This window comes from Callorhinus ursinus, unplaced genomic scaffold, assembly GCF_003265705.2.
Source record: "Callorhinus ursinus isolate GAN/ISIS: 27379988/994484 unplaced genomic scaffold, GSC_fseal_2.0 scaffold23, whole genome shotgun sequence".
NCBI lineage: Eukaryota > Metazoa > Chordata > Mammalia > Carnivora > Otariidae > Callorhinus > Callorhinus ursinus.
The window spans coordinates 8,388,732-8,416,273 of NW_027397085.1; the positions used below are offsets into that span (position 1 = coordinate 8,388,732).

The 27,542-nt window shown below is 44.0% G+C and overlaps 1 long non-coding RNA gene across 1 annotated transcript; it reads left to right on the forward strand.

The window, feature by feature from the left end:
• The first annotated feature begins 1,174 nt into the window (after positions 1-1,174).
• LOC141374920 (uncharacterized) lies at positions 1,175-17,048 on the forward strand. Its single transcript, XR_012382124.1, has 4 exons — positions 1,175-1,530; positions 16,217-16,301; positions 16,576-16,690; positions 16,789-17,048. It is a non-coding gene; the product is annotated as an uncharacterized lncRNA (long non-coding RNA).
• The last annotated feature ends 10,494 nt before the right edge of the window (positions 17,049-27,542 follow it).

Consider the following 27,542-nt stretch of genomic DNA (forward strand, 5'->3'; position numbering starts at 1 on the left):
AATGTCTTTTTAATTTTATTTTAACTTATATCCTATATAAGACTTATAATACTTATATAAGACATAATACAGGACTATCCAGCTGATAGATGTCAATTACATTCAGTTGGGTATCTGTGCTTTACTTTCTAGCTTAGCATTTCTGAGGTTTCTAAATAATGTAGATCCTTTTTAGTTAGTGCCATCTTCTCTGAGAGGTTCTGGGCTTTTGAGGTCCCATTGTTCTGCAGCTGGAAATTTATGGACAAGTCTCTCAAGGGTACACTCATTGTGTTCATAATCTGCTCTCTAGTAGCATTTGCAATTATGCTCCAAAAGCCTTTCCGTTGTTTCAGTCTGGGTAGCATGACATTTCAACAGTTCATGTTTTATATGACAGTATGCATAGCGGTTAAAGGGACAGACTCCTTGGTTTATAGGGACCTCTGTCTCTGTCTCTTGGATTTAATGCGGTTGGTTTTAGGAAGAGGCTCTTTCAAACTTTAGGAAGGTTTGTAGTGACTGACAAGACAGTTATTTCTTTTGTTCAGGGATGAGCAAAAATTGAAAGAAAAGTCATTTCTTTATCACCTTTTTTGGTGTATATTCTTGTAGGCCTGAAAATGCATTTATATGTTTATAAATAATATCTCACTATAAAAATGATTATGCTGTAGTTACTGGTCTGTTAAAAATATATTTTTCTCATTTATTAAAATAAACCAAATATACTCGTGGGTCAGTAACTATGGAATCCACATCGTATTTTTTTTGTATCAGTATTCTGTTTTAAACCATTTAGATTCTTTCCAGAGTCCTGCTATTTTAAACAATACTGAAGTGAAGAAGCTTATACATATATTTTTGTTCATTTGTTAGTGTTGGAGGAGGTCATGGAGAGGACGTGACCATGGGTTGACCCGAGACCTGGATCCGGGCAATGGGAGGCACCTCACCCCCTCCCCTGTCCTTGGAATGTACGCTCCCCACGGTTGCCACAGTGGGAGCCGTTTTCAAGGACATGGCCTTGAGAGAGGAAGGTGTTGTTGGGACCATTTGGATGGTATGAAGTGACCGAAGCCAGTGAAGTCCTCTATGTAAACCTGAGAGCTTCTAGTGCGCAGGTGCGGAGAGCTCCTGGTCTTGCGGCGGCTTCGGACCAGCCGCGGAAGTAAGTGAGCGCCGCGGGGCGACGCCGGTCACCTACCACCTCTTCCGTGTCTCCCCAGCCCCCGGGACCGAGGGCCAGTTTGAGAACCTGCAGTTAGGAAGCGTTGTAACAACAGGTTTCTAGAGACCCCCTGGTTATCTTTACTCAGGGGGAAACAGAAAGCCCCGGGGGAGGATTGCGGTGACCATGCCCTGGGGAGAGCCAGGCACGTAGCAGGACCTGGGGAAATGTTATCAGAGGGACAAGGTGTCAGGGTTGGCGCCAGGCGTTTTGGTAGCATGATGAAAACGCAAATAGCTCTGAAGAGTCTGAGGAGACAACTGAGAAACACAGCTCTGCGTCCCTCAAGAAGGGTTTTCGTGAAGCCTGAAAACCTGGAGGTATGTTTCCTAGCAACACGTCTTGCCCTTTCAGCCGGTTTAGTCCTGAAACAAAATAAAATTTTATTTTTATGATTGAATGAGTTCAGAATACATTATGCCCACTCATGTCTGGAGTCATCTTTATCTCCCTTTATTACATTAGCTCTAAATGAACTTTTCCAATTTTCCATCATGTACTTTGGTGGTCTTTTTTGCCCTCGGATTGAGGTTATGGACCAGGGTTGAAGGGAGGAGGTAAATATTTCAAAATTTGGAGCAACCGGTCACCTAGGAAAGAAAAGTAAATATAAGAATCTTCCTCTTGCTCTGTTTTTTTTTTTTTTTTTTTTTTTTAAATTTCTAGTCTTAACCTCTCAAGTCACACTCTCATTTCTCAAGGGGTCCTGGCAGAGTTTTTACTTTAAGTATAGGTCGCAGGTGTGGACCACAATGCAGTGAAAGCTTCAACTCTTGGAAATGTCCGTCTTGAATCACCTACCTAGAACGTGGTCAGAACTGGGTGGTGGCTGAAGGGCTCAGAGCAGCCAGAACAGGCAGCCTCAAGTTGATGAACTGAGGTGTGGGAGAGGCCCCCAGACCCCACTCTTACTGTGCCCGGAAACCCACAAGCTTTGTTAGTAGATTCTGAGCACGTAACAGATTATTAGCTGTAGGTTAGGAAAGGGAGCCGGGAAGGCTGGAGAGAAGCAGAAACTGAGCTTCCCAAAGGAAAAGAACAGAAAAACTAAAACCCCAGAAGATAGCAGTGTGGGGCTCACAAACTTATGGGTAAAGAGTCCTACCCAAAGTACAGCCTCCGTGGAGGCAGTCACTGCTGTGCGTGAGGATGAGCCGTCAACCAGATGGTCAGAATTCAGTGTAATCTGTTGGAGAACGCAGAGTGCATAGACTGCAGGGACAAGGATTTCCACTGAAAACTGTGTCCTGAAAGTTTTGATGCTTTAAGGAGCGGGACTTGTAGTCATCTGGGAAGTTTGGCTTTTCCCAAAGGCTTCTGCGTGGCTCATGTGTTACCAGGTGACTGAGATTGGTTCTTTTCCTCCTGGTTTATAAAGCTTAAACAACTGTTTGGTGAAAAATGTGGATATTGGTCACTTACCAATGAAGTCATCTATATGACTGGATTGGATGGAAAGGAGGTGAAGTGGGGAGGAGGGAAAGCCATTGTAAAAATGACCTGAGTTTTGAAGGAAAGTGTGGAGATGCTGGGCACAGATGATGCTGGGCACAGCATAGGTGCTGAATTGCATATGTGTAGAATTGAAGGGAGCTTCTTTCAAGACTGACTCTCACCTGGTGCTTTGGCTGGAGCTGAATATGATGGAGGGTGGTTGAAAGAGGAGAGGGACGGAGAGGGATACGTCAGCCTGGGGAGCTTGGGCGGGACCAGGTTCCAAGTTAAGGGTTCCTGAAATGGAACCTGCCTGTGGTAGCCAGTGCTGTGTGTGTAAGGGCTGTTTGGTGTGGCGTTTGGATCCTGGAGGTGCTCCCACCAGGTAAGAAGACTGGCTGACCTTGTCGCCATGCCTGTATGGCCTTTCCCTACCCTGTACTAAGCCTGCAGTGGCACGTCAGCATGTTGATGAGGAATTCCTTGCCAGGCCTGATCCTTCTGGGCCACAGTGACTGGGTGAATAGCTAAGAGGAGCCCTGAGGCTATTATTCTGATAAGTCTAGTTCCTATTCACTAAAAATAAGAAAAGAAAAAGAAAAAAGAGCTGAATTATTTAGGTTATTGATGTAGATGGGTTTCTTCTTTCCTCGAGCCATCAATGGAGAATCATTTCATAATAACTCACTGAATATAAGATAAGTACAGGCTTAGTTTTTAAAAGAAAGAAGAGTAGAGTTTTAGCAGATACAAATTCCACTAAAATTTCCACTATCAGTTGACAAGGCATTATTCCCTCTGAAGTCTTTTTTATGAAAACTGCATAAAGATCACATAAGCATTTATTGCATAATTTAGTACCATTGTTATTAATTTCCAAAGCACTTCTTATTGGAAAAGCTTAAACTGTTTACAAGAGCCTTGTGAGGAAAACCAATGTTGCTCCGATTTTACAGATAAAAATGAAGCTCACAGGATTGAAATGGGTGGTCCCAAAGATCACCACAAAAGCTGACATGTTTTTTTAAAGATCTTATTTATTTATTTGAGAGGGAGAGAATGAGAGATAGAGAGCACGAGAGGGGGGAGGGTCAGAGGGAGCAGCAGACTCCCTGCTGAGCAGGGACCAGGATGCGGGACTCGATCCCGGGACTCCAGGATCATGACCTGAGCCAAAGGCAGTCGCTTAACCAATTGAGCCACCCAGGCACCCAAAAGCTGACATTTTTGATGTATTTTCTCTAAGGTTTTTTTCTTTGCTCTTGGTGAAAAATATCATAATGTTTGGTAAATGTTTTCTTATGTTATTCAATAGTCTTTCTCTTTTTTAAAATATTGAGTTTGTTTATTTATTTATTTATTTTTAAAAGATTTTATTTATTTGAGAGAGAGAGAACGAGAGATAGAGAGCCCGAGAGGGAAGAGGGTCAGAGGGAGAAGCAGACTCCCTGCCGAGCAGGGAGCCCGATGTGGGACTCGATCCCGGGACTCCAGGACCATGACCCGAGCCAAAGGCAGTCGCCCAACCAACTGAGCCACCCAGGCGCCCTCAATAGTTTCTTAAAACATGATTTTAAAGAGTTGTGTGACTTTTCCTTGTGCAGATAGTTTAACCACTCTTCCCTTATGAGATATTTGGGTTGCTTCCTATCTGCTCTTGTAAGGGATGCTGTGAGAAACATGTTTGTCCACACGTCTTTAGAGAAAAAGAGGCCTGATTCATGCAGAGATTGTTTGGAAATCCTAGAGAGATAACAAGTCACGATCAATGAGCATCTAGAAATCGCTTGAAATGTGCAAAAGACTCTTCTCAGCATGGGGGCCCAGAAATGGAAAAGACATACTCTCTGAACGTAAAGAGTTAACCATTTGGTTAATACTTAGAGTATACATGAAGTAATAACACAAGGCAATAATAAATCCCAAAGGCATGAAATGAACAGCAGCACATAAGGTCGTGCTGTGCAGAGAGCTGATACTCCAAAATGTTGCTTGCTTTGTTCTGGTTTGCAAGAGCTGAGAGTTCGAACCACTGAGAATGGAGAACTTGAGATGGGCCCCAAAGGATAGTTAAATGTGGTGTGGATTTATAGTGAGACAAATCTGGCTTCAGCTCCTAGTTCATATTACTAATTACCAGCAATATGAACTTGGACCACTTACTTTCCCACTTGCAATCCCAGCTTTCTTATCTGCAGAGTGGGAATAATAATATCACCGTCACAGAGGATTAAGTGGAATAATGACTGTGAAGGACTTTCTAATGTTATTAATTATTATAAAGGGAAAAAATTTCAGAAGGGTGCCTGGAATTGGGATATCATTTTAATCACTGTATAGTGAGATGATGTATCACATAGACAGAAAGTATCTTGCCCTCCAGTATTTAAAACAGCAGGGTAACAAGGAGTTTTGAGGCAGCAGTATAATGTTTAAAAACTGTTGTGCTTTAAAGTGGGAGCAAACCCAAAAAGGAATTAAAAGAGTACATGTCAAATGCTGTATCTCATTCTCCTTTTGAGATGGTTTTGCATCTAGAACATTTGCAGGTCAGTGCTCCAGGGACACTAAATGGCTTGTTGGCAGCACAAAATATTGGTCTCTCTGTGGTTGTGTGTCCTCTAGGGTTGGTGAAGAAATGTGCTTACGCTCGTCCTAGGAGGGTGCGTGCTCTCCTAGATAGATGGAGGGTTGTACCTCTTTCTTGTCAAAAATCAAATTGCATGAAATTCTTCACTCACTGGGCAAGCAGGGGAGCTGGAAGCCTAAGCAGAATGGAAAAACAATCTTTCCTTCTTAAGGTCCTGAGGAAGAGGAAATCCTCCTTGTGGGGGGGCGGCTAAGTGAAAAATTGAGTTGGACAGCATGGAGCATCTTCAGGACTATAAATGGGTTGGGTGAGATAGAACAAGGGGTCCCCATATTTTATTTGGGAAAGGCTTATGCAGACAGAAGTGTCCTGAGAATTGGCAAGGGAGAGGTCCAGAAAAGCCTGGACTGGAGCGTACCAGCATTCTGGGGCTGTGCCAGGCAACTGAGAAGAGGTTAGCCTGGAGCCAGGGAAGGCCATTGCTGTATGCGTGTCAGTGTGAGTGAGTGTGTAAGTGTGTGAGAAAACGTATGAGCTTATGAGTGTGTGAGAATGTATGCGTGGGAGTGCATTTGAGCATGTAAGAGTGTACGTGAGTGTGTGAGAATGTATGCGTGTGAGAATGGATGAATGTGTATGTGTGACTATGGGAATATGAGGCTGTGGTTGTGGGTGTGTTAAGTGTGAGACTATATGAGTGTAGTTGTGGGAGTAACAGTGTATGTGTTTGTCCAGTCAAAGGGAATCTCGTATTTGAGAGCATAAGTAAAGGCCTTCTCCAAACCTTTAATGAGGTTTCCTGGGTTTTTAACCAACAACGCTCCCTGGTACCAGCTTGACTGTGTTGGAGAAACTTTCCCTGGGGCAGCTGCACAGCCAGTGTTGAGTGCAGGAACTCTGCAACCGGCCTGCCTGGAAGCCTTGTCTGTGTCAGCTTGGGCAAGTAAATTAGCCGCTCTGCCCCTTAGTTTCCTTGTCTCTAGAATGTGGATCACAGGAACACTTCTGATCGCAAGGAGCGGTTGGGAAGATTAAATGAATGAGTACATACATGTAAGGCTTAGCACAGCGCCTGGCACCTAATAGCTGATAACTGAAAGTTAACTCAACACTACAAAAGTGTTGAGTAAGGGAAAACCTCATGTCTGCCCAGGCTGGCATTTGAAAAACTATTTACTTTCACATCAAAGGTCAAAATATATAACAAAGTGAAAGTTTCTCCTCACTCCTGTTCACCATTCCTATAGGTCTCATATCCCTGCAAAATGTAACCACTGTTGTTAGTTTCTTGTTCAAACTTCTAGAAATATTTTACTTTATGCCGGTGGAAGCAAATACAAATAGATACCTTTTGGCACAGATGATAGCATAATATATATATTGTTTCTATGCTTTGACTTTTCTTTTTAAACTTAAAGATGTGGGAAAAAAATAAGGATACAGAAATCTTTCCATAGGGGTATAGAATGAGCTTCCTCACTGTTTTTTTTAAAGCTGCATAGTATTGCATTGTTTTATAATACATGACAATAACCTGTTTTCTCATCTGCTCTTGGTGGCCGTTTATTTATTTCTTTTTTTTTTTCTTGTGGCCATTTAGATTGTTTGCAGTCTCTTCCAAACTGTTATATGTCTTTACAGCCCAAATACTGGGCAGAGCCATGTACCACTTCTAGAAAATTATCCATGTACCAGGAAGGAGAGGACAGAGAGTTCTTATACCTCTCTATCCCCTCTGTTTCTGTGGTAGACTGTAATCAAGTTGGCTGAGGGAGTTTTACATATGGGATTTAGGTTTTATACCGTCAGCCTTCATTAATTCATACCTGCATCTGTTGATACCATGGATGCAAACTTAGCTATTTGGTAATAACTTACAGATTTGCTGACCTAAAGGGAAGAAACACCCTCTAAGGACTGATGGCCGGGGACTCTCCCAGAATCAAGCCCCTTCCTAGCAGAGTGTTAACTTGCCAGTAGAGGGCTCCCTCCTGTCGGGAAAAATAAAAAGGTCTCTGGGAAAGGTTTTCAACTGAATACCCAGACAAGGAGTGTGGTGTTTCCCTTCTGTGTAGTTGGGTGATGTGTCATTTCCCTGAATATTTAGGGATTAACTTAGTGCTGCCTTTGTCACTTTTTTGGGTGTGTTTAATTGTGAGGAGTTGTGGAGAGGAAGCGGGTTCCCCAGGGGCTTTAGGGGAAGGTCTGTGATCTGACCCAGACTAGGGGATTATAGTTTTCCTCTCTAGGATGTGAGGCATCCCAGCCTTGTTCTCTACTTCTAGACAAGAAACCACTCACTCCTATACCAGGTTCCCTGGGATATGCTTGTGAGACCTGTTAACAGGGCACTTAACCCCTGTTTAGAAAGCCTTGTTTATATAACCCGTGACTGCTCTTTGAGGCTAATGCTCCCATGGAGTCAGGTGAAAATCCACCTCAGCACTTTAAAGGGGAAGAGGAAAAGAGCCGACATTAATTTAGCATCTCCTGAGGTAGGCCTGGCAGTAGAGGCCACTATGCCCTATTTCTCTTCATTCTTGCCTGGTAGAAATTATTCCTGTTTGCCATATAATCACCCCCCGCCCCCCGGAAAATAAACAAAAAAAAAGCGGTTCTGGGAACTGAGACTCCAGAAGGTGAAGTACAGGGCCAAAGTCACACAGGTAGGAACGACTGCTTAGGTGCTAACAGGTTCCCCAGCTGGAATTGCACTGCCAGTCATTACAGACTCCAAACTTTGTTTTCTACCAGAACAACTCCATCCCCGCAGGGTGTGAATGGTTTAACCCCAGTCTGAGAAGGCTGAGATCATGGAATCAGTCCCGGGGAGGAAATTTCCCCTCTACTGCTGACTTCTGGCCCAGTTTGAGAACAGATCCAAATAATTTCTCTTGTTCAGATATACTGATGTCCCCGCATTTCCTATTTTATTTAGGGCATACCTAGGCTAATACTGAATAAGCTCTGAGAAAACAGAAGACTCATGGGATTTGAGAAACTGAGTCTAGAACTTGCTTCCCCAAGAATGGCCTCTTCTGAGCCCCGAGTCATTAAGCGCTGGTGTGCATGGGGCACTTGCGTGCTGGGCTCTTTCTGTCCTGCTGGCAGAGGCTTTCCAGCTACAGGCAGTGGGGAGGCCTCAGACTGGCGGGCTTTCCCAGGCCGAAGCTGGCCTCTCTGTCTTATTTTGGTTTAAGAGATCAGCAGCACAGGGGCGCCTGGGTGGCTCAGTTGGTTAAGCGTCTGCCTTCGGCTCAGGTCATGATCCCAGGGTCCTGGAATCGAGCCCCACATCGGGCTCCCTGCTCAGCAGGGAGTCTGCTTCTCCCTCTGCCTGCTGCTCCCCCCTGTTTGTGCTCTCTCACTCTCTCTGACAAATAAATAAATAAAATCTTAAAAAAAAAAAAAGAAATCAGCAGCACAGAATGAAAAGAAAGGGTGAGGCAAGCTGTTTATAGATGTTAGTCAAATGAACTCTAGAGGTGCTTTTCTTGGTGTTCCGTGTAATTTTGTATAAACAGGGAGCAGACTCATGGAAGCCAATTTGGTATAGCCAATTTAGATAAACCTTTCCCCCTTTCTAAATGTAAGAGCACTCTTTACACTGCTTTTAAACGCCATTTTATTAGACTACCTTATAGATTTTGAGAAACTATTTTTTTGCATTGATTACCTCATTTCCGTTCACGGTGTTACACACCTGTCAAGCACGGGCCAATAATGTTCATTTGTTCATATCTCTCTAGAGTTACAATACAATTATGTGCACATTTCTAACAAAAAGGAATGATTCAAGGATTATATATTAAAAAGCAGTTACTGCTGACCCATTCCTCAAACTTCAAGATTCTACAGTGGTGGCTTAGTCCAGTGGTTCTCAAGCTTGAGTATGCCTCTAAATGATGTGCAAATGCTTGTTAAATTGCTGGGCCCTGCCTCCAGAGTTTCTAATTTTTTTTTTTAAATGTAGGCTCCATGCCCAGTGTGGAGCCCAACGTGGGCCTTGAACTCACAACCCTGAGATCGAGACTTGAGTTGAGATCAAGAATCAGACGCTCAACCAACTGATCCATCCTGGCGCCCCAAGTTTCTGATTCTTTAAGTCTGGAGTAGGCTCCAGATTTGGCAATTTTTAACAAGTTTTTTGGGGGATGCTGATGCTGCTGGTCTGGGGAGCATACTTTGAGAATTAATGACTCTGCCCTGCAAGATGGGAAAGCTCAAGATGGTAGAAATATTGTTGCTTCTCCCCTACCCTCTCCTTCCCATATCTGGTAGGAGAAGGTAGTGATTAAGAGGGAGAGCTTTGGCCTGGAATTGTGTTTGGAGGAAGCTCCAACACTTTCAGCTATGTTATCTTGGCTAATTTATTGGACTTAGCGCCTCAGTTTTCTCATTTGAAAAAAATGTGGATAATAGCTTCTAATTCATAGGGTTGTGATGAGTGAGACAATGTGTCTAATTGGTTTAGAACATATATACACAAGTAGCATATATACACAGATGTGTGGAACATATATTATACAGACATGTAGTATGGATATAGCTCCTTTTTCTAAGAGCTCTTGCATATCTCTGAAGAGGCTTATTTTGGCCAAAAATAGGCCGAAATAAAAAGAATTAAATATAAGGCATGATTACTTTAAATAATTGGGGAGGTAGTATTTTTTCTTCTTTTAAAGAAGTACTAAAATCCCCACTAACGAAGTACAGTCTAGGCATTACCAAACACTGTTATGATCTGAGGTCAAAAGAAAGCCTGGGGCCTCTGAACATCAATACTGAGGAGGTGCGGAAAAGTTAGAAAAAGAGTACGTGGAGCCAAGGGTTGGCAGTTTTTAAACAATGGAACTCAAAACCTTCCCAGCTGTAGGAATAGGCAAGGCTGTTGCACGTTTTTAAATTTGGTGTTCAAATTCCCAGCCCTTGCAAAATTGCCTACCTTCCTAGCCTGCCAGGGTGATGGGAAGTCCCACTCCTTCAGTGTAAGGCTGTGTGTCTCCAGAATGCAAATTGTATTTTCTAGGAGTAATAGCACATTAATCCAATAATACTCACTAACTCTTTCAGATTAGATTATATTAGATTAGCTAGGTGTTACCTTGGAAAATACAGTGCTTTGCCCTGAGGGAATAGGACACAGAAGAAGGTGACTTGGAGGAAAGATCTGGAGTCTGGGGCACAGCGGGGACTTTGGGCAGCCAAGGGCACTGGGGGGCAGGAGAGAACTGCAGGTTACCAACTTAGCCAGCTGCTCATTCTGCTGGGGAGAGTTCCAGCCAGGCCTTCCAGTTCCCTGCAACCTGGAGATCCGATACAGCTTATTCTAAGGTTGTGTTCTGAAAACTACCTCTTGTTTGTGGTAAAACCAAGGAGAATGGTCTCTGCTGCTGGGCTCTCTCGGCTTCTGCGTCCCCAGCCTCTCTGGGCCTTTCTCCCCATTTCTCGTGTGGAGAACCACTCCTCCTGAAAGGAAGAAAAACACTATTCCAGTTGTCAGTTAAGCCCAGCCAAACGATGGCTACTTTGGGGGCATTTAGGCAGAGATAACCCCTGAGTTTCCCTCCTTCTCCACTTTTTTTTATTTTTATTTTTTAAAGATTTTATTTATTTACTTGACAGAGAGAGAGAGCACAAGTAGGCAGAGTGGCAGGCAGAGGGAGAGGGAGAAGCAGGCTCCCTGCTGAGCGGGGAGCCGGACGTGGGGCTCGATCCCAGGACCCCAGGATCATGACCTGAGCCAAAGGCAGCCGCTTAACTGACTGAGCCACCCAGGTGCCCCCCCTTCTCCACTTTAATGACAACTAAGTCACCTGAAGCAAATGTTAACTAAGACTTATCCTAATTCTGAGATAGAGAAAGAGAAAACTCACTGAGGAGCAAGCTCTGGCTTTGTTTCATTTTTTTTTTTTAAGATTTTATTTATTTATGTGACAGAGAGAGACACAGCGAGAGAGGGGGAGTGGGAGAGGGAGAAGCAGGCTTCCTGCTGAGCAGGGAGCCCGATGCGGGGCTCGATGCCAGGACCCTGGGATCATGACCTGAGCCGAAGGCAGACGCCTAATGACTGAGCCATCCAGGCGTCCTGGCTTTGTTTCATTTTAATAGCCTGTGCTGACCCGGAAACTTTTTTTTTTTCCTTAAAGATTTATTTATTTATTTATTTGAGAGACAGCGAGAGTGAGCAGGGTTGGGGGGAGAGGAGCAGAGGGAGAGGGAGAGAGAGAATCCCAAGTGGACTCCCTGCTGAGTGTGGGGCCTGATGTGGGGCCTGAACTCATGACCCTGAGATCATGACCAGAGCAGAAATCAAGAGTCAGATGCTTAACCCACTGAGCCACCCAGGTGCCCCTGACCTGAAATGCTAAAACTAATCTGTTTTTAGTGACCTTTTCCTGGCCAGCCTATGAGATGGAGTCAGAGCACATGGTCTGCTTCCCACTTTAGCAGCAGCACGGAGACCCACCTAACTCCACGACGGAAGCACCACGCATCACACAGGCAACTGCAAAGTGGGGAGGTCAAAAGTTTCATTTCGGAGCCCCTTTCAGGTTCTTGGGCTTTGCTGCAGCCTGGTTATAACTGTTGGGGTCTTCCTTTTGTCCCCAGCTGGTGGCAGCTGGGCGGCCTTCCGTCGCAAATCTAAAGTAAACTAATGTCCACTTGTTATGCCCTGTGATGGAGCCATGCTGCCAGATGGGTTTGAGGCTGACGGGCAGGGCCAGGGCTAAGTGCAGGTCTAGCTGGTCTGATTTTAGGCTTCAGCCCTGCCCCGTCTTCGCTTGGCAAATGGGGAGGGCCAGGAGGAGAGGTCATCTCTGTGGCCAGTGTCCTGAGCCCACACGAGGTCTGTGTTTGGAAGGTGAGCCCGTGCTGTGTCCTGTGGAGAGGGCCTGGGGGGGAGGAAGATGGGGAGGAGGATGCGCGGCCCAGCGACCGTCCAGGAGGCCAAGTGGCTTGTGGTGGCGCTGGCACGTGGTGTGTGTAAGAACACATTATTATAAAATACGGGCATTCAAAACTAATAACAGAATAGGAGGATTAGAGAAGTTGAAGACGTTTTGAATGAGTCATTTAGTGGCTCCTGGTACTATTGAATTTATATCCAAGAGTCCTGTGGGCACTTCTTGAAATAATTTACCCAAACCCAGATCTGTATAAAGAAGCCCTGTTAGCTCTGGGAGGACACTGACAAGGGGGGCTAGAGTTGGGAGTTAGACCAGGGGCCTACAAGGTTCTTGCTAACTCGAAGATTCTCTGAATTATCCCAGACTTGTCAGGTGAAAACTTCTAAGCACCTGTGCAGGTCGTTCTCCCAGTGACACTGCCCACAACTGGCACAACTCCTCCTTGGAAATGACTCTCTTTGCTGCCTGGAGTTAACTGCAGGGATGAACGTATATGGGCTCTCTTGGGCAAATCAATTTTAGAGGGGCTTTAGGCAGTTTGGTTGAAGTCTTCATGCACTATTACTGGATGTGACCCTTATGTGGTAATAAGGTTCAGGGAGAATGTTGTTATTGCCCTTGATTAATTCTCCCTCCAGGAGGAATCTTCTTTGTTTAAAGCAGAATGGTTCATGGTTTGTTAGAAGAAACCTGTTATGTAAGTCTTACAGAAGTAAAAGGTCACTGAAATGGCTTTCTTTGTGCTTCCTAGAATCGAAAGTCTTGCCTATGACATGGGGTGAATTCATGAGGATTGGACAATGTAGGTTTTGAATAAAAATATCTTATGAAATGCAAAGAAGGGGATCATTCCCAATCCAAATGCTATTCTTCTCTGTTGCATTAGTGTCCCCAGAGACCACCCTATCTCTCTCAACTTCTTTCAAATGCTTAAAAATAGCATTCAGACTTTTATAAGTGTTTAATCCTCACAGAATCACTCCATTTCACAGGTGAAAGTCAGAGAAGTATCTTGTCCAATGTGCTGCAGCAAAGAAGCGAGAGAATATTCCTTTCCACTACCCCAAGTCCCTTTTTTGTTCCTTGGGCCCTGCCTGTTTTACTTCCCTCCATCGTCCGGGGCTTTCACCGGCAGCAGACTTCTTGCCAGCTTCTGTGATCCTCCCAGACTTCTGCGTTTTCAGACATTGTCCCTTCCTCTTGGTCCTGCAGAAGAAAAGCAACTTCTCCCCAGCTTCTTTGTGACCTTTCCTCTCTGGGACTTAGTTTCCTCATCAGCAAAAGGGGGATAATTGCCAGGAGTCATCTCGCTTGTTACCCCAGCTCTCCCACCTCAGCAGGCACGGTGAGCCCAGCCTCTGATAAACCTCCAGGGTGGGAAGTACACAGAGAATCCAGGGCTCCCGAAGTCTTTGTTCCTCCTTCTCTGATTGTTGCTGCCCTAAACATACTGCTGGTCATTCCTGGCCAGAGCCCCCAGCCCTCTGTTGCTCTCTCCTTCTCCTGGACCCTGAACCTCATCTTCTCTGTTAGCAAATGTGGCCCCTTGGACAAATAACATCACTGTTTTGAGCCTCAGTTTTCTCATCTGGAAAGAATGGGTTCATAATATCTATGTTGCATAGATCAGTTGTGAAGATTAAATCTATTAATATCTTACGGAAAAACACCTGGCAAATAGCAGACCCTTGGTTCTTTTTAGTTACCATCTTTCTTAATTTTCGTCTTAGAAACAGTAGCCTTGTAAACCTAGTCTGCCCAGTTGGACACCTGAGCCTCTTCACATTTCTCCATGCGGGTGCCAGTGTGTGTCCTCATTCTACCTGGCCCCTGGTCCCAGACACTCAATACTTTTGAGGCTCTTGGTTTTTGGGTTTAGCCCCTCTTCCCGGTGTACCCTTTCTCGCTTCCCTGTGTCTTCTCGGCTCACCCTATGCTATTTGTCTATGCTGTTGTTGCTGCCATAGCCAGGTGCTGGCTATAATAATACCTGCTTTGCATACCTCATGGATTATTGTGGGCATCAAAGGAGCTGATTTATGCCATCAGAGTGCTTTGAAAGGTAAGATGGACCACATTCATGTGGGTTATATTAGGAGGATTATTATCACCGCGGACTCTCTTCAGATGACTAAAAATACCCACCCAGTCCGGACCTTCTCAGCATATTCTTCTCTCTCTTGGACATCCCCCACACTGGCTGAGAAGTCTGTTAAGCAAATGAAGAACTTGTGTTGAGGGTGGAGAATGCCTGGGTAATGAATTACCTTCTTTAGGGTCCCAATGGGAAATCTTGTACCCTGGAAAGTGTTAAATTTACTTCACTTGAGTGAATGCTTCAGACCCAGCAAGCATTTCATTTGCCCAGGCAGCCCATTGTGATGATGGCATTAAATAATCATTATCATTACGTGGAAATCCTGTCACCTTGGGGATTTAGAAAGTGTTTCTCAAGTCACATACACATAAGCAACCAAAATGAGCAGAATGTTCATCTAGAAGAAAGTATTTGCGAAGACAACATTTGTTTGTAATTGTTAGCATTTGGCAAAGGCAGGAAATGAAAGAATGAAATGAACCACAGCTTTGGATTCCTTCCAGTGTTTTTTCCAATCCCAAATTGTCGAGACTAGGGAGGAAAGCCTTCCTGTCCTGGACCATGAGCTCTGGGGAGGAGAGTAGGAGCCTTCAACTCCCTCATGCCCTCTGTCCAGGAAGTCATTTCAAAGGGAGCTGTCTCCGGGGAAAAGCAAGAGCCCATTGGCCAATGTTTATTTATAGTCTTACACCCTGTAAACTTGTCTTCTTTTTAAAAATTAAGAGCAAAAAATATTTTGGTTCTTGTTTGTTTGGACCACCTCCAGGCGGTCATATCTGTTTTCTTTATTTCTGTGTGGGTTGCTCAATATCTTTGGTCTTGATGGAACTGGTTTCATTCCTAGGCCCTCCCTTATTATTAATGTTCTTATTATTGGTTAGTTCTTCTATGTTTGTAGTGTCCTTGATAATTTTTTTTATTAGCTGTTCTTTATAGCAACGCAGTGAGGTGGATCAGCCTTACTAAATACTTGTCCAACAAATTGTCCAACATTTTCTTTTGTTGGCTCTTGTCAGGATTTATTACAACCGTTTTTTTTCCTTTTCTGATAGTCGTCCTTCTGCAAGAAACTTAATGCTCATTCTTGTGGAACTACATGAGCCAGGGCCTTTGTGTCATCTGCTTTCAATTCGTGTTTGGTTTCTTCCTCCCTGCCTGCCTTTCTCACCCTCCTCAAAATTATTGTTGCCTCTCTCCTGTTCACACAAATGGTGCTCAACTAATCAAAAGCAGGCTTGAGTAGAGGGCTTCTTTTTTTTTTCTTTCTTGACATTCAGATACATTTCTAAGTGGCCACTGGCTGTCAGTTCTTCAGCACATGACTTGTTAGCAAATAATCAGCCACTGCTAATATTCTGTGGTTGTTGTTGTTATAGTTGGGTGTATATTGGTTCTACGGTGAACCCTTGGACTATTGGGCTATGAAGAGAGATGTTTCAGGGATAGCTGGGAATTGGTACCATAACAGGAAAGGACATTAATTCTCACCAACCAAGAAATGCCTGAGTCTTCCAAAACCCACCATCGTCAAAAATATTATATTATGTTTCTTTTTTTAATATCTTAATTTTATTTATTTATTTATTTATTTATTTATTTATTTATTTATTTTATTATGTTAGTCACCATACAATAGAGAGAGAGAGTGAGAGACAGAGCACAAATGGGAAGGGGGCTGGGCAGAGGGAGAGGGAGAAGCAGACCTCCTTGTTGAGCAGAGAGCGCAGCGTGGGGCTGGGTCCCAGGACGCTGAGATCATGACCTGAGCCAAAGGCAGGCACTTAACAGACTGAGCCACCCAGGCGCCCCTTATTATGTTTCTATCTATGCACACATACCTAGATATCTCTGATATCTTTTAATTTTGGGTACTTAATGCCTGTTATCTTTCTCCTGTCACTGAACCTTTATATTTCTCTATTGGGCTTATGTCATACTGTAGTTATTGTTGACTTGTCTTTCTTACCCACTAGGCTCTGGATTTCTTGAGGGGAGAGACCATGTCTTATTTTTCATCTACCAAGTATCGCGCTAGGCACCATGGAAATCTATTTGGGGGTTAGTAAGTGTTTGCTCAGTGAATGTTAAAGTGCTTTTATTAAATGAGAAAATGCTTTTGTTAACTATATGATGTTTTATAAATTACTAAGGCCTGTTCAAATACAACTTCTTTTTATTATACTTGTGTTGCCTTGTCTATATAGCAATAAAGGATAGATTTGAATCCTGTGAAGCTGGACAAGAAAACTTACCCACATTATGGAACAGGAATGATGGCTATTTGACTGAATTATGAAAAGATTTAAAAAGATCAACCATATTATTTTGATAGGTTTCTGACGTTGGGTCTGCTTGGTTACCTGTGGTGATTGAGAAAGCCCAGAAATGGGTGGGAGGATAACCTTCAAGTGCCTTTAGAAGTCACTTAACAATTCTCTGCTGCATAGGTAGGTATTCTAGAAAATGTCTTAAGTGAGGTTGCACTTACATGCGTTCTGGATGTAGGTAGTTCTGAAAAGCTATGTGTTATCCTGTGTTGTATCAGGTTGAAGCCAATGGAATAGGAGTTACCAAAGCAATTCAAAGTAGTTAGCAGTTGGCTCAATGATCCAGAACTCTTACCCCCATGGAACTTACCTTAGAGGCTGTGAAGAAGGGAGAAGAGTAGATCTTCCATCCACTATCTTGTGGCATCCTGCTTCGAGAAAAATGGACCACTTACTTCTACATGAACGGACATGACAACTAGTGATGAAAAAATAAGTTCTACTTGTTAGTCTGGAACATTTCAGATACCTAATAAATTCCGACTGAGTGAATAAAGGAATGAATTTAGCCTCCTTTTTTTTTAAATTAAGGTTATTTCCTTATTTATTTGAGAGGGAGAGAATGAGAGACAGAGAGCACGAGAGGGAAGAGGGTCAGAGGGAGAAGCAGACTCCCCGCCGAGCAGGGAGCCCGACGCGGGACTCGATCCCGGGACTCCAGGATCATGACCCGAGCCGAAGGCAGTCGCGCCGCTGACTGAGCCACCCAGGCACCCTGAGTTTAGCATCCTTCTCCCAGCTGTCCAAAGGGCTTAACATGTGCATGTGAAAAAGCCCAAGAATGACTTTACTGGCTTTTACCCAAGGGGACCCTGGGATCAGTCAGCAACAGGGGAAGAACTCTGAGTTTGGGCCAAGTTCACTTCCAAGAAGCAGCTTTTGATAAAAGCTCAGTATTCTTATCAATAGTCCTTCACCTCTTTGTGCAGGCCCGGCAAACTCTTTATGAAAAGCAAATGCACCGTAGGCAGAAGCTGGATGGCAAAGCCCAAATGCAAGTCTCATCCCCAGTTGGGCAGCAAGACATCTTAAATCAACCCTTTGGCGCTTTTGGGAGGATGGATTTACAAGAGACTGACAGGACTTTTCAGTCTATGTATAGAAACATTAGATTGGTTGCTGGAGGTAAAAAATCAGTCTATTAGAATTTCTTGTGTTAAGTGAAGTTGCCAGGAGGCCTCACTACAGGCTTCTGGCTTTTCATGAGTTATCCTCATTACTGGTCAGTAGTAGAAACAGAACATGTTGACTTTGGGATCTGGTAATTGTCTTAAATTAGTGGCTTAAAGGCCACAGAGCCTCTTTCCTTCCTTATTGCCGACTTTTCTTTTCCTCATTTTTACCATGGATTCTGGTTTCTTTTCTTTGTGTGCCAATCTCTTCGTTTGACCGGAACTGGCCATTAGAAGGTTTTTTTTTTTTTTTTTTTTGTCTAGTTAATTCTTTGGGTGCTGAAGACTTAGCTAATGGGGAAGTGAATGGAGAGACTCAAGCAGGAAATTTGTGCATGAAATGGGTTTTTGTTTTTGTTCCTCTGAGGATTTGCTGTAAGCAGATATAAAGTGCCTTTCTTACTCAAAGTATCTCCACGGGCTTTCACAGATCAATTTGTCACTGGCAGGGCAGTGAGAGGAGAGGCCAAATGAGCCATGTGGTGACCTGGCTGCTCTCTCACTCAGGCATGCTGTCCTTGATCATTAGATAACCACAATGACACTTCACCCACCGTGTCCATTACAATCAGAACTTTAGAGCAAGGGTAGGGCTCTCTGGGTGTCACTCCATTGCATGAACAAACAAACACCCACAAAGAGATTGGGGAGAAGGGAAGCTGGACCTTATTTTTGAAACACAAAGCCAAGAAAAGGAAACAAAAGGAAATCAATCTTTTATTTGCTCACTTTGACTCTGGAGCACTTATGTATTCTCTGCGATGTTTGGTCGTTGGCGAATGAGGAACTTGAGCATTTCTCTCTGTTCATGAGATGAGACCAACTCAACTCCGCAAGAGTCTTAATTCTAAGAAGACGAGGCTCTTGACACAGCCCTTCTAAGTTTACAGAATAGGTGTGACAGGCCTCCTGCCAGTTCCTCAGCAGGCAGCGCCTTACAGCATATGCCTTCAGGGCCTGTGAGGTACAGAGTGGGGGTGGAATTGGAGAAACACCTCAAAATGTGTCCAACTGAGCTATCAGAAGAATTCTCCAGTCAGTCACTCTGCAGGAACAAATGGAGTTTCTGAAATGCAGGTGTCATCTTAGGAACTCGTTTTGAACTTTGAGTTCCCAGCTTGTTGATATTAGGGCCAGAGGAGGGGGCGAAGATCAGAGGATGGGAGAACAGGGTGACCATTGCAATAAGTTCAAGAGAGTAAAGGTGAACCCCATCTTTTATAAGATTTGGAGCCTTTCAGACTACTCAGCAAGCTGAGGGGTTGGAAAGAAAAATGCTTCTTATATAATAGCTGAGAGCTCTTATCTCATTCTTGGGAACAAGCTGAAGGGTAGGTGGCAACTATTTTGGTCTTTCATTCCACAGTTGGCAGAGCTGAGGTACAGGGAGGGGAATTGGTCTGTCAGCCCACTTAGCCAGATGTGCATGTGAAGAGAGTTCCTTCAAGGCTCCTCCCTCGGCAGTTCCTGCAGTAGCTCCCTGTCCTCTGTCACTGCCATTCACAACCTCTGCTCAGAGGCCATTGGCAGCTCCCTGAGAATGGGAAGTTATGGCATCACTGAAGTCACCGGGCAGGCCTGGAGTCGGTGGACCTGAACTTGAATTCTGACTCCTCCTCTTGCGGGCTCTGTGGTCTTGGGCAAGTTTCTTAATCTCTCTGTGGTCTCCGTTTGCTTCTCTTTAAAATGAGGATGACAACAGCAATAGCCATGGTTGTTGTGAGAATCAGAAGTGTGTGAAAGCATTTCATCCCCCACCTCGCATAACTCGGTAAATGTTAATTGGATCTGAATTTAAGGAAGAGATAAAATGAACCCAGATTTCCTTCTCTGACTTCTTTTGATCCCAGAGATGCATAGGATCCACCTTACTGGATTTCAGAGATTTCCCCACACCCGTGGTACTCAGAGTGTGGTTTCTGGACTGCTGACTTCAGAGGCACCCAGGAACCTGTGAGAAATGCAAGTGCTCAGGCCCTGTCGTAGACTGAATCAGAAACGGGGGGGACAGCAGCAGTCTGTGGTTTAATATCTTCCTGGTGGTTCTATGCACTCTCAAGTATGACCACCTCTGCCCTATATTAACTTCATTACGGCAGAAACAAAACCCCCATGGTGACAGCTGACATAATCATGTTGCAGTGTGGCTGACAGCACTGCTCAGGCACACATTGGCGACACCTCTGTATGTGTCCTGTCTTTGTGCATTTGTTGAGAGAGGAGAAGACAGAATTTGCTAAAGATGACCGTCCCTCCGAACTTTTAGGACATTCTGCTTTTTTTCTGGTGCGGGGTATGGAATTGACAAAAGACTATAGTGGGTCTGCATGAGCATGAAGCTGGTAGAAGAAATGGTTAAATACAGTCCCTAAACCCCACAGTCCTTGTAATGTTGGAGTGTGCAGAGGCAGAACACTCAATGAAATAAAACACCAAGAGAGGTATTGTGCTCTGACATACAAACTCTAAGAGAAGATGCTAAAATTTATTAAATATTCAGAAGGATGCTTAGAGTGTTGACAAATCTGAAATGATTTTGAAAATACACTTGACCCTTGAACAATGTGGGGGTTAGGGGTGCCGACCCCCGCAGAGTCAAAAATCCATGTATAGCTTTTGACTCTTTAAAAATTTTGCTCTTAATAGCGCACAGTCAACCAGAAGCTTTACTGATAACATAAACAGTTGACTAACACATATTTTGTGTATTGTATGTATTTTATACTGTTTTATGATAACGTAAGCTAGAGAAAAGAAAATGTTATCAAAAACACCATAAGGAAGAGAAAACACTCTTATAGAACTGTGCTATATTTACCAAAAAAAATCTGCATGTAAATGGACCTGCACAGTTCAAACCCGTGTGGTTCAAGGATCATCTGTCCTTTGAAAGTTGAGTATGTGATGTAAAGCTTGGGTATTTTGGAGTTGTGGAGAGCATCGACTTTTCTCTTCATCTCTCCAGTAGGGGTAGGAAGTGTGTCACCTCACTTACTCCTCATTCCTTCCATGTCACTCTTCATGGTGGTTTCCAGAGAGCTATTGAGCAAGAATGGCTACTGTGTCTTTCTCCGTCCATGCCCTGCCCCTGCTCCTTCTCCATCACCATTGCTCCTTTCTGGAAAAGTTTAGAAGCCCCTCCCCTTCCTTTTAGGCAGGGAAACATTGGTTGACTTGCCTTAGCAGCATCTGACACCGTAGATATTTAAATCCAAAGACTTCGTATCCCTCTGTCATTCAACACTCATTTTACAGATGACAAAATGGAGGTCTGGAGATGGGAGTTTCCTGGCTCCAAGTTCTGTGCTCTTTAAACTGCTCAATGGAAGTGTCTCCACACTGTCTGAGAGCTTAGTAATTGTGGGTGTGGCATGGAAAAGGGGAGTAGTGGAGTTAGCCGCTCTTTTCTCTCACTAGTTTTTCAGATATTATACCTGTTAAAAAGGTCAATCTGTATGTGGGTCAGTATAGTAATTTTCCACTTCTGTTTAAATAAGTGAGGAATGTGAGATTTGATTGGTCCATTTTTAATTGTGGGCATTAGGGAATGGGTGGATGTCAAAACCACACAAGTCCCAAATTGTCTCTAATTTATCTTTTTGACGGAAGAGCTCCTCATTGACAAGCCATTAACTTTTAATTGCTGCAAAAGTCATGCTGTTCACATAAATGGGGAAGAGTGGGTGGGATCCAATCCTCTACAACATAGTCATAGTTTTTGCCCATAACTCTTAAATTTCCAGGCCCAATCATTATTTTATCCCTATAAAATAGCTTTAAAATAAGAACAGAGAACTCCTAGTTTGTGATATCAGGTATTTGCCTAGTATTCCTTAAATTTTGCTTGGCATTCTTTGTGCTGACATTCTGAAGTGCCCGGGCAATAAGTCAAATGATTTCTTAGATGTTCAGGGAACAGTGAATACAGCCAATGTGTAATTTTTCAGGATAATGGGTGAAAACCTTGGCCTGGATTACTCCAAGCCAGACAGATTATCAGAATAAATGAAGGTGTGTGTGTGTGTGTGTGTGTGTGTGTGTGTGTGTGTGTGTTTCAGCTTTATTTTTTTTCTGACCCCAAAATGTGACTCTGTGGTAAGGGCACTTTTGAATATTCATTGTACATTAAAAATAATGATAGTAATGAACACTTATTTATTGACCACTTATTATGTACCAGATACTTTTTTTTAAAAGATTTTATTTATTTATTTGAGAGAGACAATGAGAGAGAGAGAGCATGAGAGGGGGGAGGGTCAGAGGGAGAAGCAGACTCCCTGCTGAGCAGGGAGCCCGATGCGGGACTCGATCCCGGGACTCCAGGATCATGCCCTGAGCCGAAGGCAGTTGCTTAACCAACTGAGCCACCCAGGTGCCCCTCTGTACCAGATACCATAGTAGCTCACTTATTTCTCACAGCTCTCCATGGAAGAAATTTTATCCCCATCTTAAAGACTCAGTGCTTGTCACAGGTCACATGGGAAGTAAGTGGGAGATCCAGGATTTGAACCCAGGCTGTCTGGCTTCATATAGCTTTGAGTGTTTTTGAAAGTGTCATTCTTTCCTCATGTCCTCCATTTGATGGTGGATGTTGAGTGCTGCTGGGAGGTGAGGTGGCACTTCATCCTCTTGTAAATGACAACTCATGGGTCAGTTAGGTGAGGAAGAAGCTGGGGCAATGTGTCTTTCTGAAAGAGCCTGAATGTGAATGGTCAAAGGTGAGAGGATTAAGCACCTTTGGGCAAGAAAAGGGAAGGGGGTAAAGGCTCTCTCACAAGGAAGGGATGGCTGAAAGGGTAGATAAGGTCAGCAGATGCTGGGGGTTGGCATCCATGAGAGAGGTTGGGGAGAACTACATGACCTTGAGCTACACTGAGCTTTAGAATAAATGGCACCTCCACTGTGCTGCCACCCTGCCTCCAAACCATGTCTACCCAGTGGTAAGAACAACCATTGTAAGTTGTCAACTGGAAAGTGTTGATGGCTGGTCTACTACCCTTCAGTGGCTTCTTATGCACCTAGAATAAAATCCAAAGTCTTTACTTTTGTCTACAAGGCTATAGCAAGTGCTGCCAGTGTCCTGCCCACAAGGCCTGGGGACTTATTGTACCTGTGTCCTTGGGCAGCTTTCTACTGCAGTCACCTGCAACTCTCAGTCTGAGGGCTCACCAGGAAGCCCCTGGGAGTTAATGCCCCAGTAGCAGGTCTCAACCAATGATGGACAAGTGTTGGTGGATAAATGCCCCAACTCTCTTGGCTTTGGGTGGTAGACCTCAGAGGTGTGCTGTGTGCCTTTGGGCAGAGGTCCTCCATGGGATAGAGCCCCAGTTGCCCACAGCTGTAAACCAAATGAACGCTGTCCTGCCTTCCCTTCCTGTCTCACTTTTCTGCTCCCTCTCTGCTTGCTCCCAAATAAACTACTTGCTTTCCAATCTGTCCTAGTGGCCTGATTCAGGCGAAACCAGCAAGGCCAGGGGTCTTGTTTGGTCTGGCCTTTGTCCACCTCTCCTAACTCATTTAGAGCTGCTGTACTCCACACGCTGTCTTCCAGCCACATTGCTCTTCTTTACGTTTCCTAAGTATTCTAGACTTCTCGGTATGTGCCCCTCCTACACTTCCCAGCCCTGATTCTTCATTAGTTAGGCTCCCACTTTAATGTCACCCCCTCAAGAGGTCTTTCCTGGTATTTTAGAAGAGAGCTTGAAGTGCGGGAGCAGGGTATCTGACTCTCCTTGCTTTGACCCCAAATTGCGTGAGATGAAAAGCAGCATGAGGGGTGGATGTGACCATTCCATTGCTCCCCGTCTGGTCTCCTGACTTCTCCACATCCTAGTCTAAGGCGAGGGAGGCTGGGCTCGTCCACTGTGCAGTTTGGACTTCTGAGTGTGCCCCAGTCTATCTGTGGCACCCAGGCTCAAAACAGGAAGAAAGAGTGATGGCAGGGCCAACAGGAGAGACTGTGGAGGCTGAGTATGCAGAAGGTCTGTATGACACGCCTTAGAAAAACCTTCAAAATTACGGATGTATCATCTGACTCCAACTCAGTATCTTCTGAGGCCTGTTTACCAATAAACATCCTTAAAGTCCCGTGTTGATTTCTCTCACAAGTCCTTATAAGGAGGGGGGCAGTTCTTTCAGTTCTTTAAGGATGGCTTTGCTGTTGTTCAGATGAGAGAAATGAGTGAGAAGGTCACAGGTGGATCTGTGCTTTCCATTCTCTCATCAGATAGGCTAGTACCTGGAGGAACATTTTCACCCAACTCTTGCTTTTCCTTTCAAAGGGGCCCAGGAGCACCTGGGTGGCTCAGTCGGTTAAGCATCTGCCTTTGGCTCAGGTCATGATCCCAGGGTCCTGGGATTGAGCCCCACATCGGGCTCCCTGCTCAGCGGTGAGTCTGCTTCTCCCTCTCCCACTCCCCCTGCTTGTGTTCCCTCTCTTGCTGTGTCTCTGTCTGTCAAATAAATAAAAATCTTAAAAAACAAACAAACAAACAAACCCCCTCCCCCCAAAAAAACCAAAGGAGCCCGGATGGTTCTGGAGAGTGAGTTAAGAGGAGGCCTTGGTGGAGGCTGCTCTGCCTGTGCACACACACGGCCTGGGGGGCAGCTTCTGCCCTTGCTCCCTGAGCAGGACCCACCCTATGCGGTTTAGGAGGGAACCTGAGTCTAGGGATGGAGAAATGCTGACCTTCCTCCCTCCCCCCTCCCCCCACTGGTTCCAACTTCAGAGAAATGTGCCTTTAGACCTACTCTCAAGCCTACGTGTTACAGTTGGCCATTTTCTTTTTGAGTTTGATTGGATCATGAAATATCAGCAGTAGGAGCCCCAGAGAGCACAAGTGCCAGCCTCTCATTTTTCCCAGGAGGAGACTGAGGCTTCCAGCCCTTTAATGACTTATTCAAAGCCACACTGCTGATTTGTGGCACATTTGAGATGAAAACAGGCTGAATGTCATTGGAAAATTCTTTTAAGCCGGTCACTGTCTAAAAGGTTCTTGTAGTTCTCAGGAAATTCACCAAAGGGTGTGATGGGCACTCAGGATATTTTAGGGAGCAGCGGCCTTAAGGGGAGGACCCTTTATGAAATTTCATCTTGGGCCCTCAAAATTTAAATTTTTGCCTTTGAATGTTTCTCTTATTGCAAATGCTTCCAGAGTTGTGGTGATTGCTTCTAAACACAGTATAATACAATGTGTGGTAAAGATTGGGGTTGACTCTCAGATTTTATTTTGTCAAGGTAAAAATGCTTCTTTCCTAATGTTTTCAAAGCCGATGATCTTAGATTAATACTACTGAAGCTTTCAGCTCGTCATTTGAACATTCCTTCTTTTTTTGTTAGGGCCTGAAATAACTCAAAGACTAAGGAATTTCATTGAAAAAAGAAAGAAAGAAAAATGTTTTATCTTTGGCATACATTTATTTTAAAAAGATTTTCTTTATTTATTTGAAAGAGAAAGTGAGAGCACAAGCCGGGGAAAGAGGCAGAGGGAGAGAGAGAAGCAGACTCTCCACTGAGCAGGGAGATCAACACCGGGCTGGATCCCAGGACCTTGGGATCATGACTTGAGCTGAAGGCCGACGCTTAACCAACTGAGCCACCCAGGGGCCCCTCCTTTGGAATAAATTAATCCTCACAGAAGAGCGATAAGATAAACATGAATTTTAGTTGGTAGGACCATTGTGCAGAAGAATGAATTCACCTTCTTTGGGTTCAAGTGAAATTGGGATTAAAATCCCTTCAACAATGGCACTCCCTACTACCCAGCATCTGCTGCAAACTACTGAAACATCGTCATTCATTTAGTTAATCACCAGATACTCACTGAGCACTTATTTTGTTATGCATTGACTTATACATTCTGTAATTCCATGTAGAAGAGACTTTAAGAGCTTGTATGCGCAAACAACTGGTCTGAAGAAATGAAATCAAAAGAATATGGCATCTCAAATGAATATGAAAAACAGCCTTTCTAGAAGATGGTGGATTATGTTCGTTGCATTGTTTCTGTAATGGGTCTGATGGTTTGTGCTGAATAATTCATGCTATTCTGCCCAAGTCCCTTGAAAGCACAGGCATATCTCTGAGGGACAGCTGGCTGAAGTTAGGGTATGAACTATGACCACAGACTTGCAAATTGCCAAATGGCTTCTTGGTATTTTATTTTTGTTAGTGCAGTATTTGAGAGTACTGGCTGTGGAATTAAGCAGACCTGGGTTCAAATCCTAGTTGTGCCCTTTGATTTGGGCAAGGAATCTAACCTCTATTAGTCTCAATTTTCTCATTTGTATAATAAGGTTAAAAATCTGTCCTTATTGGGATTTACCCATAGAGGAACCCAGATTTCATTTTTAAAATGAACATTCTTTTCTAAGGAGTGTGGGTTTGGATAAAGGTAAGATTCTTTCCTGCCTAGTGCTTTAGATTTTGCTTGAAAGTGTGGGAACAAGAGTTGGGAGGTAGGTGGGTACTGGGAGAACTCCACTATTTTTATTATTATTTTATTATTATTATTATTATTATTATTATTATTATTTTTGAGAGAGAGAAATACGGGTGGGGGCAGAGGGGGAGGGAGAGAGAGAATCTTAAGCGGGTACCATGCTCAACACTGAGCCTGTCGTGGGGCTTGAGCTCACAGCCCTGAGATCGTGACCCTGAGATTATGACCTGAGCCGAAATCAAGAGTTGTACCGACTGAGCCACCCAGGCCCCCCAAACTCCACTGTTTGTAGAAGAGGGAAAAGAATGGGGCAAGGAGGAGAGGAGCCAGCAAGAAGGAGGGAAGCATCAAGGCAATGGTGGTGGGCCAGAGGACATTTAAAAGAACTCTGATTCTCTGTATGTGTATTGCTATGATGGTCTCCATTTTCCATGATCTGCCTTTCCCTGTCCTAATCTTTGATAAAGTCGGCTGAGCTCACTGGTGTTTCATGGCAGTTAAGTTGTGTGTGTGTTACACAAGTGGAGGGGGGTAGTGCTCCCCTAGATTTTATGTCTAGAGTAAGATGACACAGGTGCCCAGGAAACAGAAACCATGAGCATGGAAGCCTTTGGGAATTTGCAGAAAGCTGGTAAAGACTACGGATTTTCATAGGTTTTGGTTATTCTTTCCAAGCTGATGTAGATTTCAAGGGGGCAGGTTTTAACTGATATCTGAGCATTGGTAGACAGTATTTATTGAAGTTTCACTCTGCACCAGATGCCAATATATGAGTATTGTGTGCATTGTCTCCTATTCACTCAACAAATACCTATTGAGGGACCAGTTTATTTTTATTTTTTATTTTTTTATAAAGTTTTTTTTAAGGTTTTATTTATTTATTTGACAGACTGAGAGAGCAGGAGAGCACAAGCAGTGGGAACGGCAGAGGGAGAGGGAGAAGCAGGCTCCCTACTGAGCAGGGAGCCCAATGTGGGGCTTGATCCCAGGACCCTGCGATCATGACCTGAGCCGAAGGCAGTCGCTCAACCAACTGAGCCACCCAGGTACCCCTGAGGGACCAGTTTAATCCTTACAAGTCAATTAAGTACTGACTTAATACTTAAATAAATAGCCCCATTTTATAGATGAAGAAACTGAGCTTGAGATAAGTTATGTAGCTGGCCTAAGGTTATTCAGCTAATATATATATATATATATATATATATATATATATGTTAAAGCTAGATCTTGAGATAAGGTGTATCTTATTACAAAGTCTGTGTTTTTAATTTATGATAGCTTGCGTCTCACTGTTCTGTACAGTCTTATGCCAGAAGGATTGACGAATGAAGATTGATGTTTAAGTTCCTGACACAC